The sequence below is a fragment of the Cricetulus griseus genome, chromosome 2 (assembly GCF_003668045.3).
Source record: "Cricetulus griseus strain 17A/GY chromosome 2, alternate assembly CriGri-PICRH-1.0, whole genome shotgun sequence".
Taxonomy (NCBI): Eukaryota; Metazoa; Chordata; class Mammalia; order Rodentia; family Cricetidae; genus Cricetulus; species Cricetulus griseus.
In genome coordinates, this window is record NC_048595.1 from 440,014,902 (window position 1) to 440,028,421 (window position 13,520).

Sequence of the window (13,520 nt, forward strand, 5' to 3'; positions counted from 1 at the left end):
CAAGGAGTGCCAAGAAAATACAACAAAACAGGAGGGAGTGATAATTCACAAGCATGCCAACACAAGCCTTAAAGAGGAAAGACTTGCATGTTTTCGTTTTCCAGGATGGAAGTTTTGTCGTAACAGCTTGAGGCAAGAAACTCACTTATTTCTTTATTTTTATGTCAAAAGATTCCTCTTAAGGCTCAAGCTGTTCACTGGGAAGCAGGCTTCTCCTGAAAAATTTTATGCTCGTTGAGATTTTTTTTTTCCCTGAAGGGGAAAGCAAAGAGACTTTAGTATTTGTCAGAATGCTTCTGAGGATCTCAGTCTACATTTGAGGGGAAAAGCAGAAACTGATGCCAGGTCAAGTCAGATGGATTGAACAAAACATATTAAAGAGGAAGAGAATGTATGCAGTGGGTGTGAATTGAGGTGTGGTGTTGTGTGACTTAAACTTACAGCCACACTCCATATGAAGACTGCAGCCCTGTTGCCCTAGGCTTCTTGTTGGATGGGTCTCTCCTTCAGAAAGGACTTGTGGGATTGCATCGGTTAGGTTTTTTGGAGTGTTTGTTGTTGTTGTCATTTTTTTTTTTAATCAAGTTGACACAAGCTAGAGTTAATCTGGGAAGAGGCGCCTCAATGAGAAAATGCCCCCATTAGATTGGCCTATAGGAGAGTCTTCATTGCATTTTCATGATTGGTGATTGATGTGGAAGGGCCCAGCTCTTGGTAGGCAGCACCATCCCTGGGCTGGTGATCCTCAGTTATGAGAAAGCAGGCTGAACCAGCCATGGGGAGCAAGCCACTGAGCAGTACTCCTTCTGGTCTCTGCTTCAGTTCCTGCCTCTGGATTCTTGCCTGAGTTCCTACCCCGCCTTCCCTTCATGATGGACTGTAAGCTGTAAGATGAAATAAGCCCTTTCCTCCCCTTCAGTCGTGGTGTTCCTTAGAGCAATAGCAAGTAAACACGGGAGGAGTGGACTTCTAGCGGTAAAGTGGTGGCCAAGTCTGTGTCTTTGAAATTTTCTTTGCTGGCACATATTAATAAATCTGTGGTATATGGTATTGCGCTTTATAAAGAAAATATCTTTCAAGTGCATCATATATTTTGATCGTATTCACCTGTCCATCTTCCTTTGCCTCCTCTGCTCCATTCTTTCTCCAAATGGTTCTTTCTCTCAGTGTCTTCCTTCCACACATGTAAACGCTGTGTGTATCTGTGAAAATAATCTAGGCCCACAAATTAGACAGAGTTTATTATCCTTCTGAGTTTGGCGTGTTAATGTGATGATCTCCAGTTGTGCCCATTTTCTAGCAAATGACATAATTCCATTCTTTTGAAGTGACAGATAGATGCCATATATATATATATATATATATATATGTGAATATATATATATATATATTCACATTTCCTTTTTCTATCTGTCCACTGATGGACACTTAGGCTGATCCTGTAACTTGGCTGTTGTAAATGGTGTTGTGTCTATGGTACAGTGACTTAGTTTCTCAAATAGTGACTATGTCAGTGTTTATTTTATTATTCTTCATAATCTCGGTCCAAACATCTGAAAGCCATGTTTCAGCAGAAGACATTTTGAAGTAAAAGTAGTCAATGCATTCACTCAATGCCCACTTAAATGTGTCATCCGTGTACTCACTATTAGATATAAACATGCAGACCTTATCTTCTTGTTTGAAGGTGTGTGTGTGTGTGTGTGTGTGTGTGTGTGTGTGTGTGTGTGTGTGTGTGTCCACACTCCGTGCCTGCAGAGGACAGAAGAATGGAGATGGCATTAGGCAGTTGCGATCCACCTGATGTGGCTGGGAACTGAATGTGACATTCTGTAAGATCAGTACACATTCTTAACTCCTGAGCCATCTTTTCAGCTTTGGGCTTCCTAGGAAACAGCATTTCATATTCTCAACAACAACCTTTGCTTATTGAAAGTGTGTAGGGTGCTGAGAGTCTGCCATGTGGGGTGCTTAGACTCACCACATGGGGTGCTGGGACCCCCCACATAAGATGCTGAGACTCTGCCATGGCTCATTATTACACAGGTACGTTATTACTATCTGACTTGGAAAGAACAGAACCTTGTCACCAAATCATCTTTTAATATTTGGGAATTTAATGTCACAGGAAGAAGAGATGCAATTGAAATGGAAAATATACCTACCTAGTCTTACTTTAACACGCAGAGATGGATGTGTAAAATTCCCCTGGGGTAATTATGTTAACAAGCCGTTAGTCTTGCATGGTTTTGGGGGCCACATTTTATGCACATCAGGTCCTGTGAACTTGGTTACGATTTCTGCTTCAGAGGAATCAGTGTCAGGCTGCTGATCCCTGGTCCTTTTCCTCCTTGGGATGCATAAGAATACTTTTAGGCAAATTGGAATAGAAAACAAGCCCCCTCCCCTTAAGGTAGTGAGTGGCCAGGTCAACCAAAAACCTAAGAGTGCTGGCCACCCAGTAACTTTCCTTTGAAGACTGTATAATGAGCAGTCAAAATTACTCAGTTACACAGTGACAGAAAAGTAATTGCAAGCCTGAAGTACATTCAATACCTGGAATTGAATTTTGCAATAAATCTTTAAAATTGTCACTTATGTTTGATTTCTTTATACTGTATATAATGGCTTCTCCACTGAAATACAGGCACTTTCAGTTTTTTCGTTTTTCTGAAATAGCTCTTTTAAAAATTAAAATCTTGTTTTGTGGTACCCACAGGTTGACACAGTGCACTGATTTTATACCCAGCTGCGTCACAGCTTGGGGTGGCTCTCTGTGCAGCCAGCCATTCACTGCTGTCCTTGTTTCTTCTCATCAATACCCTCACAGTGAGCCTGGCCAGCTCACCCCTTTGTTTTGGTTGTAGACTGTACAAAGGCATTGAGCCCGACACGTTCACATCTTCTGTTTACACTTGAAAGAAATACTGATGTATAGTCAACTACTTTAGGAGAGATTTTATTTATACAAAATTGGGAGTCCTAGCATTTTTTTTTTTTTTTTTAGTTTTTTTTTTCGGGGGTGGGGGGAAATGTATGGTGTGCGTATGTAGTGTTCATGCGTGTGATGCGTACGTTCGTGTGGACAGGTCAGTGTTTGATGTCTTCCTCAATTGCTTCTCCATCATAGTTCTTGACACAGGGCTTCACACTGACCCTGGAGCTCATGGATTTGATGAGGCTGCTGGACTAGGAAGATCCAGGGATCCTATTGTCCCTGTCTCTACAGAGCTGGGGTTATAGGCACATGCGGATACATCAGGCTTTTTAATGTGGGTCCTGGGGGTCTGAGCTCAGGTTCCCATGTTCATGCAGTGGACACTGACAGCCTGAGCCCTGTGCCCAGGATTGGACACTGCTTACCCTAAAGCAGTTGAGATAGACACTAGACAAATGCATTTATAGATAGAGACACGGGCTCAGGGAAAACAAGTACCAAATAACTTGATTGGCTCCACAGTCAAGACTATATTCTCTTGGTAGTATTCTGATTCCCCCACTGGGCCAGTTCTGTGTGCTGACCCTGACCTAGGATCTCACTCAGCTTGTGAGTCAGCCGGGGAGCAGGCTGTGAATTGAGGATGGAATGTTTAGGATAACACGGGGCCTGTTGAATGGGCTGCGTGGCAATGGATGGGCAAGTTTGCAGGGCCAGGATCAAGGGTGGGTGGCAGTAGGCTCAGTGATGGTATTTGGACTCCTGGACAGACACTAGACCCTTCAGGAGAGACTTGCTGAGTGCTCACACAGGAAGAAAGGCATTTATAGATCAACAAGGTAGGGACAACAGCAGTTCTTGGTGGTTGGGGAAACTAGGGGATATGCTAATGAGGGCATATGGAGTGACAAGGAAAAGTCTTTGTCTTCATCAAAGAAAGTCATCACCAGGTAGCAATCAGTAGACTGCTGGATACGGTGTGCCGCATAAATAAATAAATAAATAAATAAATAAATAAATAAATAAATAAATAAATGCCTACGTACCGGGTCAGAAATGAGATGCTGATAGACTAGGTGGGAAGTAATTTGTGAACAATTTTTTTTTCTGCTGCTCAGTATGGAAATAGCATTTCTGGGAGAGGGCCTGGGTATCTCCCTCTCGTTTCCAATTACTAATGCTAATTATTCACTTCATTTGCATTCCATCAGTAGGCAGGAGCTGGTGAGGGCCCAGGCTGTGGAGTGTCTGTTGTTTGGGGGAATGGGGGTTCTGGTTCTTTTAAAAGTGAATCGTGTGCTGCGGAGGTTAAACATTTGCAGACACGCAGGAGAATACTGCAGCAGAGGTTGGCCCCTCTCTGTGTCCCTTGTGGACTGGCAGCTTCTAGATCTTTGTTCTAAACAGACCGTCTATAGGACAGGCTGAAAAATAGATTGATCCATAGACACACGGTGCATAAATGGATGAAGAAATGATAGACGATACATAGAGGGTAGCAAGACAGGTGGACAGGGGACAGATAATAGACACACAGATGCTAGATAGATGGCAAACAGATGAAGGACAGATAGATGATTCGTAGGTAGATTAACAATAGCAATTAATAGACTTTGGTCAGTTTGCAGAGGTTTTTAGTCAAGTTCTGACAAGCCACACAGCCCAGGGGTGGAAAAACAGGCCCTAGGACTTAGCCCTGACTATACAGTGGAAGGCACCCTGGAATGTTCCTTCCAAGGATGCATTCATGACCAGCACTACTGTAGGCCTGCAGTAAACACCAATGATAATGAATTCTCGTTACTGCAGAACGAACTTAGCTCCTATTCTGTTCCAGCAATCATTTGATTTTCTCTAACTAAGCTGGTTATCGGGTCAAAGGGTGGCTCTTTGACTAATGTAGAGCCGTCCTCTACAGGCAAGACTACGATCATTCAATTCCTTCTGCTCTTGGGTGGGGAGGCCCCAGACCCCAGACAACAGTGCCCAACCACTTCTCTGCCTACCTATGACCCACAGAGTGACCACCTGCAGCTAGAAGTACTCAGAGAGCAGCCATCGGGGGAGGTTGGCTGGGAGAGAAAGGGGCACAGACCTTGGAGAGAGAACAACTGGCAGGAAGGAATTGCAAAGAATCAAAATTATCTTTTTATTTCTTTTTGTACCTTTAAATGACACAGTGTTTTGTCTTAGCCCATCACACAGTTAAGACCATGCTAGGAATTTTATCTTCAAGCTAATCTCAGGTTTGCGCTATGCTCATCTGATTATCTTTATAGGTGTGGTGTGTGTGTGTGTGTGTGTGTGTGTGTGTGTGTGTGTGTGTGTGTGTTACTGGGGATTGAACCTAGGGCCTTGTGCTTGCCAGGGGAGCACTCTACCACTGACCTGTGCCATTTCTATGGATTTTTAAAGTGAGAAGTGAGATGAAGGTATTTAAAATGCAGCCAGCCTACCTTTGTTCTGTCTGGGAGCTTGCAATGCATTTCCTTTGAATGACAGACAGTATTCCAGTTGCTGTACATGGTGATGATGCTCTGACACTTGCCTGGGAGGCAGTGTCCCTGTTAGGGATTGCCTGTTCTTAAAGATGACACAGAGCACAGCTTTATGTACCTGGTCATCCAGAGTCACCTTCCCTGCCTGCCCATATGACCTGGGGACAATATTCCTCGGCCTGACCCAGCCCAGTGCCAGGAGCAGCTGGGGACCACTCCTCCAGTCCAAGGCTGGTACAGTGATCAAACCAGCCAGCCACACACTTTCCTGCTTGCCTTGCCTTCCTAATCTAGGGAAGTCAGAATACACATGGTGGTCATGCTTTCTTCTTACCTCCGTTCTCCTGTGGTAGCTTCTCCGTGTGGGTCTGTGTGGGGAATATCCCCTTCTGTCTCTAGAGTCCTGTGAGTACCAGAACTTTGGTTTTCTCCCAACCTCCACAGTCTTCTCCGTGGCTGCACCTCACCAACCATCTCATCAAAGGGCACCTATCACCAATCTAAAGGAAATGCTATGGGCCATTTCCTACCACTAAATACATGGCCAGCATAATTATGTTATAAATCAGTAGTGTGATCATTTGAGATGTGAAATGGATGAGTTTATTAACAAATTAGAGGACTAAAGTGTGGTTGCAGCTTGTTCTGATCTGATTGCCAGTGTCCACATCTGCTGGAAGTGGTGTGTGGGGAACCTTGTAAAGCATCCCAGAATGAAGTCGGCTGAAGTTAATTACATGTTATGCAGCAGACTCATTGTGCCACGCTAGACAATAGTTTTCTAATTCCTTTTCCTACAGGTATAATAATAGCCCTTGGATTTCTGGGATGTATTTAAGTGTACATAAATGTTCATTACGCCACGATTCACAGATCTGGCCCAGTGTTCGTCAGCCTATGTTAATTTTCCCTTGTGCCTGACAAACTTAACAGGCTTGGTAGATTAAAACGACATAGCCATCATCTGATGCTTTCTAAGGATGTGCAGGCAGGGTTTCATTGGGCTGTGATTAGGGGTTGAATGGGGAAGACTCTGCTCCCAAACTGTCTCCTTCAGCCTGGCAGTACTGACCTAGTTGACTGTAGGGGCGGAGGTTTCTGTTTACCGCTTCCTGCCAGCAGAGGGCGCTCTCCAAGAGCACGCTACGGCACCTCACCACAGGGCACCCTCTCCAGAGACCCTTTGCAACCAGGCTGGCTGTTGCTTCAAGGCCAGCAGAAGAATCACTTCTTTTCAGTTCACCATGATAGTCATAAATTATATTAGCCAGTCAAGAATGCCGCTTTCCATATTCATCACCTGGTCATGTTCTCAAGCCTCCAGATGGTCTCCAAAAGGTACTCTATTACGTAAGCCAGTATTTCTCAAACTCTGCTTCCATGAAATCCTGAGACACCAGCTTCATTTTTCTTTATTCTATTAGATATTTTTAGTGTGTGTGTGTGTGTGTGTGTGTGTGTGTGTGTGTGTGTGTGTGTGTTTGCCTGCATGAACGTCTGTGTACCCCATGTATGCAGTATTCCAGAGGCCACAAAAGAACATTGGATCCCCTGGAACTGGTGTTACAGATCATTCAGTTGCCATGTGGGTGCTGGAAACAAAACCCGGGTCCTCTGGAAGAGCAGCCAGTACTGTTAACCACTGAGCCATTCTCCAGCTCCAGCCTGCTTCCTCTCTAAAGAGTTGTAGTTACTCAGTGGTCACCTGCCCAGGTTTGGTACCAGGCAAGACCAAGTTTGTTTCCTGCCTTGACCACTGATTCGTGGTGTGTGCTTGTTACTTAACCTGCCCGAGCCTCAGTTTCTCTACTAGTGAAGCACATATGCCAAGGATTGGAAGGTTAAGAAGAGGGAGTATAGCTAAAATTTGTCAGCATACATGCCCGAGAAGGGGAACTTGCATTTTTTCCAAAGGACAGGGTAACTATATAGATATAAGTACTACATTTATGAGCACTTTGGATCCACGTGTTGCCTTCTCTTGCATCTGAAGTAACTGTAAGAGCCTTCCAGGCAGTGGCTTTGATTTTGTCTTTGGTACCTATGGGCTCCTATCAGAGTGATGCTTCTTTTAGGCATAGTTCCTAGGCCGTGGTCCCACTGTGACAACGCTGTTCATATTTACTGGGCAACTAAAGCCACAGGCCAGATTCCACTGCCTTGTGGGGAACGGGAGCCAGTCTCTGAATTCTTCAGCAACTTGTTAAGTCAGATGTTCCCAGATTCCACTTCCGGGGCCCCTCACAGCCCTGAGCAGTCACAACACTTATGTACTGATCTCAATTAGAATGCACACGAGTGTGCAGAGGGCAGCAGGTCGACTCACAGGGGAGGAGCAGTGTACACACCTAGTAGATTCTGTTTCATCCATGTTTCATTACGAATGACCTTATAATCCAGGATAAAGAACGTCACCCTAGGCAGTGAGGAGCCATTAAAATATTGTAAGCATGGAAATGAGGTGGTCAGATTAGCATATCAGAAATCCTTGGCTTCAGTGTGGAGAATGAATTATGGGAGGAGGGGGCTCCAGGGGGAGCAGTCACGAAGCTGTTGCAGTTATCTAGAAGGAAGATGGCAGGACTCTGGCTTAGGGCAGTGACTGTGGAGATGGACAGGAGGCCTGATGTAGTCACTTCTCTCATCACTGTTACCAGTTACATGACAAAAGTGACTTTAAGGGAGGAAGAATTCTGCTGTGGAATAATCCTTCTGTACATTATGTGAATATATATTGCTATGATTGGTTTAATAAACAAGCTGCCTAGCCAATAGCTAAACAGGATAAAGTTAGGTGGGAAAACCAAACTGAGAATGATGGGATCAAGAAGGGTTGAGTCTGGAGTCACCAGCCAGATGCAGAGGGAGCAGGACATGAATGTGCCTTGCTAATAAAGATAATGCCACAGGACAGAGCATAAATAAGGAAGATGGGTTAACTTAATATGTAAGCACTAATTAATAATAAGCCTGAGCTATTGACGGAGCATTTATAATTAATATAAGCCTCTGCGTAGGGTGATTTGGAAGCAGCTCCTGGAACGGGTAAATTCCACCTACAGAATTCATTTTGATGTCTGGTTTCTGGTGAGCTTCAGTCTTTCATGGTGGGGAATTCATGGTGGTAGGAGTTGTGGCGGGAACTCATGGATCAGTGAGAAGCCTGCAGCCAGAAAAGGTATGCCCTTTGGAAGTTAGCCCCTAGTGACTGACCTACCTCTCCCCATTAGCCTCCACAGCACCAGGCTTCTACAAACTCCTAAGCCAGCACCACCAGCTGGGGATGCAGAGTGTTCAGGTGTGTGAACCTGTGGGAGATAAATCAGAGTCAAACCATACTGCCTGGGGAAAAGAAATGCTAGGATTTGATGACTGATTACATATAGATGAAGAGTGGCAACAAGGATGGGGCAGTACCTCAGTTTCTGTGGTGGGGAGCACATGCAGAAGCAGGTTTGAGAGAGAGAACATAAGTCAAGGCTAGTCATGTGGACCTGAGAAGCTCATATAGCATCCAAGTGGAGGTGTCTGGTGGGCAGTGCCATGCAGAGGGATCTGTAGATATAACAGTGCAGAGAGAGAGAGGGGGAGAGAGAGAGAGAGAGAGTGAGAGAGAGAGAGAGAGAGAGAGAGAGAGAGGGAGGGAGGGAGGGGAGGGAGGAGGAGAGGGAGGGAGGGAGGGAGGGGGAGAGTAACAAGACCCTACTAGGAGACTCGGGAATACCACCCTACATATACCCAGACAGATGCATAGGGCAAGGATGGAAAAAGGAATGCATTGAGAAGCATTTAATGATGAGGATGATCTAGTAACTGCCACCCCCCCCCCACAGAAGACACAGAACTATACGGGTAACGGTAACAGAAGAGGAGAGGAAAGTTGAGATATAGGAAGAAGAATAAAGAATACAGGAAGGAAGGAAAGGAGAACTTGGAACACTGAGAGGTTAGGTGGTCTTTCTGTCAACACTGACCAAGAAGATCTGGGGTTAAGGATGGTGTGAAGAGGTGTAGCACAGTAACTAAAAGACCCACAGACAGGTATTGGGGTTCAAGCTTCTAGATGAAGATCAGAGAAACAGAGCAGCCAAGCCAGTAGATCTTACCTCTACCCAGCTGAAATGGCAATCCTGTCCCCAGGAATCCTCAGAGGCGAAAGGCTCTGAATTCCTGTCTCCTCCTCCTTATATTCCTTTCTTTGCCCAGCCATATCACTCCTGTCTCCACCTCATTAGTGCTGGGATTAAAGGTGTGTGATCCCAAGTGCAGAGATCACCTTTGTGTGAGCTGTTTCTTTTAGGACTGGATCAACTTCATGTGGACAGTGTGGCCTTGAACTAACAAGAGATCCATCTACCTCTTAACCCTGAGTCCTGGGATTAAGGGTGTGTACCACTTAACTCTATGGATGCTGAGATTAAAGGGGTGCACCCCCACTGCCTGATCTCTATGGCTTGAGGCTGGCTTTGCTTTCCGAATCCTCAGGCAAGCTTTAATAAATTATAAATCATACATCATCACAAGGAGGCACCGATTGGCACAGTGGCTCCTGAGCAGTGAGCTGAGCAATGTGTTTCCATGGGTTCTTTTTATTTCTGTTTTTAAGATCTTTCCAATGTCTTTGTCCAGTAGCTATAAAGTTGTTTGTTTCTATTTTGGCCTATCATGTTAGGAACTTAATTTTGTTTTCCAAATTCAGGTGTTGAATTATTTTTGTAAAGATGGATAAATCTCTCTCTCTCTCTCTCTCTCTCTCTCACACACACACACACACACACACACACACACACACACACACACACACCCCTCCAAGATGAATTAAACCAAGACTAGACTTTGTGTGTGGATCTATTCTTGGTGAGTTCCTTCCCTCCCTCTGCCCCACTCCTGCCCTCCCCTACCTCTTGCAGGTGAAATGTGAGCTCTCTGACTCTGTGGCCAGTTGCCTCTTGTATTGTGTTCTACTTTATGTAAGTTAATTCCTTAAGGTTAAAAATGCTTACCCGTTTAAAGTTTGTGGTTCAGTCAACTACTTAGTAAATTCATTCGACTGTGTGCCCATTTTCACAATCCGGGCTTAAAACCTTCATCCCACCTAAGATGCAGACGTTTCCTTCTCCTGACCTAGGCAAGTAATGGTCTGCTTTTGTTGTCATAGTAGTCTTGCCATCCTAGACATTCCATAGAAATGAAATCATATGTAGTCTTTCGTATCTGGCTACCTTCCTGTAGCACTGTTTTGTTTTTATTTGTTTGTGGGTTTTTTTTTTTTGAGTCTTGTTGTTGTTGGAAGGGGCTCCATGTTGTTGAATGTATGTTCCTTTTCAGTGGTAGGTAATTTTCCATGGTCTCCATTGTGTTTATCTGATTGTCACTTACAGCCTCTGAGTTGGTTCCACTTTTTGAACAGTGTTGGTGAGGCAATCTTCTTGGAGTGCATTTGTGGCTGAATGCTTTCATTTTTCTTGGGTAGATAAATAGGAACAGAAGTGCTGTATAATAGGATAAATGTGTGCTTCACTTGTTTGTTTGATTTTTTTTCAATCTTGTGTATTTCCTTTAAATTTTTTTAGAGATTAAAAGTGTTTCCATTGATTGGTTTTGTTTGTTGATAACGTATAGTGTATCCTTTTTACTCTTACCAATGCCTTATCTTGTCTCCCTCCTCTCTTCCAGGTCCCTTCCCACAAGCTTTTGTGTGTTGTTTTGTAATCCTGTAATTTTAACCACGATCCTGAGTGGCCATAGGTTTGGAACCATCCACTGGAGCCTGGTGGGCTCACCATTTTGGCAATCGAACGAAGGCAATGACTGATCATCCCCCAGAATCCATCAGTTACATCAAGGAAGGGTAGAGTCCCATGAGTCTTCATAATTCTTGATTGGCTGTTGACAGGCCCAGTCCGCACTTAACTTTTTAAGGAACTGCAAACTCTTTCCACAAAGAGTCTATCCAAAAGACTAGGGTTTTGCTTTTGGTTGTCATTTTTTGTTTGTTTTTGTTTGGTTTGGTTTTTCAAGACATGGCTGGCTGGAACTCACTTTGCAGACCAGGCTGGGCCTCCAACTCAGAGATCTGCTTGCCTCTGCTTCTGAGCACTGGGATTAAAGGCATGTGCCACCAATGCTTGGCTCAGACCAGGTCTTAATTCTTTTCAAATACCAAGTGTTCTATGGGTCTGATTTTTCAATGAGTCCCCAGCTGGGCACTCTTTTCCTACCTTTGAATATTTCCTGGGGCCAGGTGGGAAAGTAGCCAGAGCTCACCCTGTAGCCTGGCCAGATTAACAGCTTCTTAGAAGCTTGTTAGTTTTGTTTCTCAGGCTCTGCAAATGTGGTCTTGGAGGATTTTTGCTCTAAAGAATTCTTGTCTGAAGTTACTGATCCTGTAGTATGTCTGAATTACAAGTGCCCTCACCCAGACCCCATAGATCCCTCACACTAGAGGGCTGGGAGCACAAGGAAACCAGTATGTCTGGGAAGCTAATGCAGAGCTTATGCATTCCTTTGCTGTACTAGGGAGTAGGGGAGAGGAGGCGGGAGTGGGAGCAGGGGAGGAGGGTGGCAGTATTTGTGAGGCTATGTCTGTTGCTGCAATTACTAAGAACACGTGCTAAAGCATGGGCAGACTAGACTTAGAATAACTGTGAGGGGAATAGAGACACACAATAATTGGAAAAGACATGGGACTAGAGTGAAAGACATTGTGGGCATGAGGAAGGTATAGATAAAAAATGGGGGTGAGAAAAAAAAAAGAAAGCCAGGCGCATGCCTTTAATCCCAGCACCCAGGAGACAGAGGCAGGCAGATCTCTGTGAGCTCAAGGCCAGCCTGGTCAACAGAGCGAGTTCCGGGACAGGCTCCAAAGTTACACAGACACCCTGTCTTGGAAAAAATAAGTGAGTGGGGTGGGGTTGATAGATGATTACCTACTGAGCACACTGGGGCTCATGGCCATTCTGACTTATCAGCCTAACAGGGTTCCTACAGGAGTCCAGTGGTCTGACAGGTGAATGTCTTTTGGTGAATGTCTGTTAAACAGAGAGTGTGGTCAGCTATTGCTCACCCGACTCCCCAGGGTCAGGATGACACTGGATTTGACAAAGCAGTTCACAAACAGACCTTGGAGAAATTTCTGAGGGCAGGCTGAAGTTAGGGCAAATCTTAATCATCTCTGTGACTTTTAAACGTGGTAAGAGCTGGAATCTAAGGGCATAACCTGCCTGGTAGGAGTTGTTGGTTCAGAACGCTCAGGGGTCTCTTCTGTGTTACCCAGAGAAGGAGGGCTGCTAATGCCCAGACAAGATGACCAAAGGTGTCCATCGGGGACCCTGGTGCCCCCCTTCACAAGCTGTACTGGTAAACTTGTTTAGGTTCCCTTCATAGAAAGGGAGAGTAGCTAGCCCTGTGCCACCTACCAGGGGTTACCTGTGGGTGAACACCTGTGCCATGGCAGTGAGCCCAACTGTGTTGACACAAATACACTTCTTATTCCAAAGGGAATAATAGCCAGCTTGTGCAGAGCCAAATACCAGTGACTGCAGCATGGGAACACAGACTCAGGTTGCTTTGAATGGCATGTCCCATTGTGGAAGAGGTTACATGAACTTTTATATTCACAAGGCAAAAAAAAAAAAAAAGAATGTCCTAAATGATTGCATTTCCAAATACACGGGCGAGAACATCAAAGAGGCAGGTTACAGCAGAGCAGAGCAATCTCTGCCTAGGCTTCAGACATTACAGGATGATGTTCTTAACTTTAGGTTGCTGGAAACTAGTGGTCCACAGAGTTGAAGGAATCATTTAAATAAAACTTACCTCTTACAAATGTGTCAGGTTAGATGCAGAGGTTTCTGAACAATGCTTAGTATGGAACTGAAAATATCTCAATACAACTTTGACTCTGTAACTGCAATGCCCCCATCTCTCCAGAGTCACCAGGATTTACGCACTAAACCAGTCTGCAGAACTTCTGACATAAAAGGGACTTTTAAAGAAAATGTAAGTTCATAATGATCTCAACAGCTAATTTCTTATCCTGAGTAGGACCCCATCTTCCAGGGCTGTCCAAGTAGGGCTTCCCA